Genomic DNA, 5,257 nt, shown 5'->3' on the forward strand with positions numbered 1-5,257 from the left:
AGTGTGGTGATGTCTCCTTGTGGGCTTTTTTTTTCAAGCCCTCTTGCAAATCACTTAAAAAAAAAATTGACACCAACAAATTGTTCCCTGATATATGACGCACAACATTTGCTAAGCTCCCTGATCATTCATCACAGATCAGGCCACAGGCAGCGTGGGCTCAGCTTGGTCCGGAAACTTACTTCAAGTCTAATTGTTTATTCATTGGTGGGATCATTGGGGTCCAGGAATGACAGGCGATTGGCTCTGTGGGAGGATGTGGTGGGAGGGAGATGATAGGTTTGTTATGTCTGTGTTCCAGCAAGATTATTGCTGCCGGGAGACAGCTCTCATATTGACTCTGTTAAGTGTTTGAATATTTTCTGTTGACTTGTTATTGAGAAAAATGGGTTCATATGTCTGTTCACATTATTAAAAAAGAAAGCGATGAAAGTGTTCTTATATTGGCATAGGCATCAAGCACCCAGAAAGGCCAGTTAGGACAGCACCTTGGAGCAAAGTGTGAGTGCGTGTGTTAACAGTGCCATGACCTCAACTCCCTGGTATGTTTGGGGCTGCCACAGTAGAAGAAAAGCAGGACAGGGAAAGAGTAAACTGGTCTGGGACAGTGGGATAGGGAAGGGGACCAATGAGGACCAATGGGATGGTGGCCCCAAATCCTCAGTGCAAGGGGGCATATTGATATTTCTGATCTTGCTGCCAGCCTAAGATAGGATGAAATCAGGGCTTCCAAGAGATAGCTATCACTCTTGGTTGTGTCAGAATGTCCAAGGTATAAACCAGAGGTTTACCTAAGCTAGTATAGGGAAGTAAGAACCAGCCCCAAGAAAGGGAGCAGGAGAGTGTCAAAGGAGTCCAGGCTCCCATTTCGTTAGGATGGAGTAGGAAGGTGGCCTCCAGCCTCAATGGGGGTAACATCTCATAACATAGGACATGAGCAAAAGGCCATCCCCAAGTAGTTTTGGGAATGAGGTAAGCACTGTTTGCTTCTTCTGTGGACTCCAAACACAAGCATCAGACCATTCTATTATGATAGACCAGCTTGTGCAGATGGAGCTTCTAATGTACCTTCCAGCCCAAAAGGCTTAGCGCCATAGCTCAGCTGATCAAGTCCAGGCAGGGAGCTCTATAAGAAGAAAAAAGAAAGCTTCTTCTGAAATCTTTTGTATGCTTCTCTCCCTGGCCTGAAATTGTCTCTCTGAGGTTACCAGTGACTTCACTGCAGATTGGAAGGGCTTCCCTCCAGTTATTCTACATGGCATCCTGTCTTCTTCAAATCTCTTCTCTCTTGGCACATCTCTAGTTTTCTTTCTGTCTTTCTGGTGGCTTGTTTGTACTTTCTCTGGATCTCTTACATGTAGGATTCCCCGAGGTTCTACTGTAGAAGCATTTCTCTCTCACTCTCTGACCTCCTTCTGTTCCATTCTGGTTCCATTCCCTTGGCTCTTGTGATAATCACTTTGGGCTGCTGTGACAAACACTATAACAAGACATTGGTTTAAGCAGTAGACATGTATATTCTCATACTTCTGGAGGCTAGAAGTCCAGGATTGAGGTGCCAGCATGCTTGGTTTCTGGTGAGAACTTTCTTCCTGGCTTATCGACAGCTGCTTTCTTACAGTGTCCTCACATAGGGGTGGGAGGACATGCTGACTGGTGTCTCTCCTTCTAGGAACACGATACCCTCATGAGTGCTTCACCTTGTTACTCCGTCTCAACCTGATGATCTCCCAAGTCCCCATCTCCAAATATAATCACATTGTGGGTTTCAAAATATGAATTCTGGGGGGACGCAATTCAGTTCACAGCAGCTCTTGGTCATTTCCTAATGCACATTCCTAGCCCAGAGTTTTCTCCTGAGCAATTTGTCTCTATTTCTAACTGAAGTAAGCTGACATGTAATTAGCCTACATACTCATGGGGGTCTCACACAGAACACATTATCTTCTGCTCAAACCAGTCACTTCTGTTGTACTTCCTAGATTAATTAATGGTACCATCATTATAGGTGAAAGACTCTTCCCTCCTGGTGTTTGAGTTTGATATCCCTCTCAGGCCTGTTCATGGGTGGCCCAGAACCGCTCTCAATCCAGGCTGGGCTTCTGAGCACAGGAGTTAATAACGTATACAAGATCGGGGCCACTTCTCTTCCTTTGACTCCAGTGGTTTAACTCTATAAGCCTATGATTCTCAAACCTGGCTCTAGGTTAATATGAGAGGTTTTAAGAAATACTGGTTCCTGGCCTCCACCCTGGGCCAATGAATCTGTCTCCAGGCAAGCGGCCCAGGCTTCCCTGGGTTGCATAGGGAGAGTTAAAGATTAACGGCTGTAAGCCACTCCATCTGAGGACTCGTGGAAGGTGTCTCGTGGCTCTTACAGTTGGTTGGGGACCTTCTTCTCTGGAACAGGAAGCTTCTGGGGCTTATCTTGCTTCTCCTTTCTTTCCAGGTCCATCCATGTCCTAAACCTTAGCCTAGCTCCTACCTCTGACCCTGTTCCTGCCTTTTGGGCTCATCACCTGTATCCTATTTCCTGGATTGACCATGGAAGTCTCTAAAAGCTTCAACTTGGACCCCTTCTAGTATCTGGTCTTGCTTAGCATCAGTAACCCCCTCCCACCCACCCTTAGGAGGGTCTAGAAAGTTCTTTGCTATATTCTTAAGGAAACACCAGCATTACTGCACACACAGAGGATGTTTAATACATGCTGTTGCTGTCTGAGCCCCAAACTGATTTTGGCTATTACTGAGTGCTGCTGATAAAACCAGCAGCTGTTTTTAATGATCAATTTCCTTCTTTCTTTGAACAGCTTATTTAGAAGAGGAAAGAAGAGGCATGTGGCATTTGCTGGAGGAGATACCTAATTTATCATCTGGCAGTTTTCTGTGCTTTATTGTGGGTATACAACACAGACAAGGGGCAATGTGCTAACCCCAGGACTGGCCTGGACACGACTTTAATTTAGATTTTTGCATCAGATTGTGTTTGCTCTCTGAAAACTGACTGCACTTTGAGACCCCTAAACAATAGTAAATCTTAAGAATTCAATATTAATAAGAACAAGATACACAACACGTTAGAAAAACTGGCAAAAGATATAAACAGGCAGTATGAAATACTGAGATAAAAACTGACTAATAAGCATTAAAGAATGCTGAACTCCTCTATTAATTAGGGCAATACGAATTAAAAGATAATGATATCCATTTTTCAGTAAGCCAGAGATATCAATGGACAATTAACAGAAGAAGAAATAAACATGACCAGTAAATGTGAGAAGATGCTCCTTGTCGCAGTACCCAGGAAACTGCATTTTTTTACATGTGTAGTTTTTTTAACGTTTATTTATTTTTGAGAGACAGAGAGACACAGCATGAGTAGGGGAGGGGCAGAGAGTGAGGGAGACTGAATCCGAAGCAGGCTCCAGTCTCTGAGCTGTCAGCACAGAGCCTGACATGGGGCTTGAAGCCACGAACTGTGAGATCATGACCTGAGCTGAAGTGGGCAGGTTAACCGACTGATCTACCCGAGGTGCCCCATGTGTGTATTTTTAAAAATTTATTTATTTAAATTCAAGTTAGGTAACATGCAGTGTAGTATTGGTTTCAGGAGTAGAACCCAGGGATTCATCACTTATGTCTAACACCCAGTGCTCATCCCAAGTGACCTCCTTAGTGCCCATCAGCCATCAATCCCATCCCCCCACCCACCTTCCCTTCAGCAACCCTCAAGGGAACTACAGATTTATTTATTTATTTATTTATTTATTTATTTATTTATTTATTTATTTATTTATTTTTGTTTTCACATTTCCACTTTTTAATCAGCTCCATGAAAGACATCCTAAATGCTAAGTGAAACACAACAGAATATTTTTTCTTCCCTTATTAAAGAAAAGGACATTTGCAAGTTCTAAGAAACTTCTGTGTATCAGGGTGGTGACCTTGAATAAAAAACAAAACAAAACAAAACCCAAACCACCTCTAATCATGTTCTTGCAGCTGCATTTAGAAATTGCTTTCTAATCATGGTAAACCTTGTATACAGGTTTTTAAAATGTCCCTAAATGCACATCATTTGAAAAAAAAGGTGACCAAACATTTTTTGCCATAGCCCGTAATCCTGAGAGCCCAAACTAAAAACCTGGTAAAAAGAAAAATACCCAGACTCTACAAATGTCCCAGGACTTGTCTTTAAATGGGAGAAAAAACTTTAAAAGACATATGGAACTTTCTACAAGGTCTTTGTAACAAGCTACCTTGGGAGCTCAATTCAAAAATAGAAGTTGATGTACTAAACAGATTTTTCAGTGCAGCTCCAAAAATCTTTATAAATACAGCCATTTGGAAGGATGATCCTGGATCAGAAGTTTTATTCCTTGTGTATCTACATTAGGTGCACAAACTTCATCTCAGTTGGCATCATTGTCTCTGCAATTTCCTCCTGAGTAGCAGTAGCGGTCATAACCGCCCTGGATGCCACCATAGTCTCTGGACCTTCCATATCCATATCCATATCCATACCCATATCTTCCAGGACGACTGTCGTATCTACCACTCCCATAGCCCTGGTCCCCACCACCTCTCCATTCATGGCTCTCATGGCATCTGAGGCATGCTCTGGGTTGGTGAAGGTGATGAAACCAAAACCCCGGGATCCCTGTGTCTCCCGGTCTTTGACAACAACCACTTCAGAAATAGGACCGAAGCTGCTGAAGTGGTCTTCCAGAGCCTGCTCATCGGTGTTGAAATTGAGCCCTCCCATGAAAAGCTTCCCTTCTTCAGAAGACATGGCGGTCAATTCGGGTACTGCAAGTTAAGCAAAAGGACTAGAAGAACAGCTACCGCTGTGGAGAAGAGAGACTGGGGGAACTACAGATTTAAAGATACTGTTTTTCACCAATCATATTAGTAAACATTGCTATGCTGCCAGGTGTGGGGAAATGGATATATACAGAGACAGCTATCATATGTCACACATGGGGTTATAAATTGTATTATATTCTGGAGGGCGACTTTATCAACTTATACTAAAAATTTGGTCAGTGTATGTTAAAATTTTGTCCATTTAAAAGTTTACTTTGATTCAGAACCATTTTTATAACTTCATTTTGTCCTGAAACATCTTATCAGAGCAGACTAGAGCAACTTTGAGACTGCAGGCAACTGTTAAGTGGTCCAGTGCAAGATTCTAAGTAACATCTCTTATTAACCCTTACTTGGACATATTCTAGACAATTGTTGGCCAAAACCATGA

General features: G+C 42.7%; 1 pseudogene; it reads right to left on the reverse strand.

The window, feature by feature from the left end:
• Positions 1-3,795: 3,795 nt before the first annotated feature.
• LOC106977066 (RNA-binding protein 3-like) lies at positions 3,796-4,872 on the reverse strand (annotated as a pseudogene).
• Between the last annotated feature and the right edge of the window lie 385 nt (positions 4,873-5,257).

This window comes from Acinonyx jubatus, chromosome A1 (genome assembly GCF_027475565.1).
Source record: "Acinonyx jubatus isolate Ajub_Pintada_27869175 chromosome A1, VMU_Ajub_asm_v1.0, whole genome shotgun sequence".
NCBI lineage: Eukaryota > Metazoa > Chordata > Mammalia > Carnivora > Felidae > Acinonyx > Acinonyx jubatus.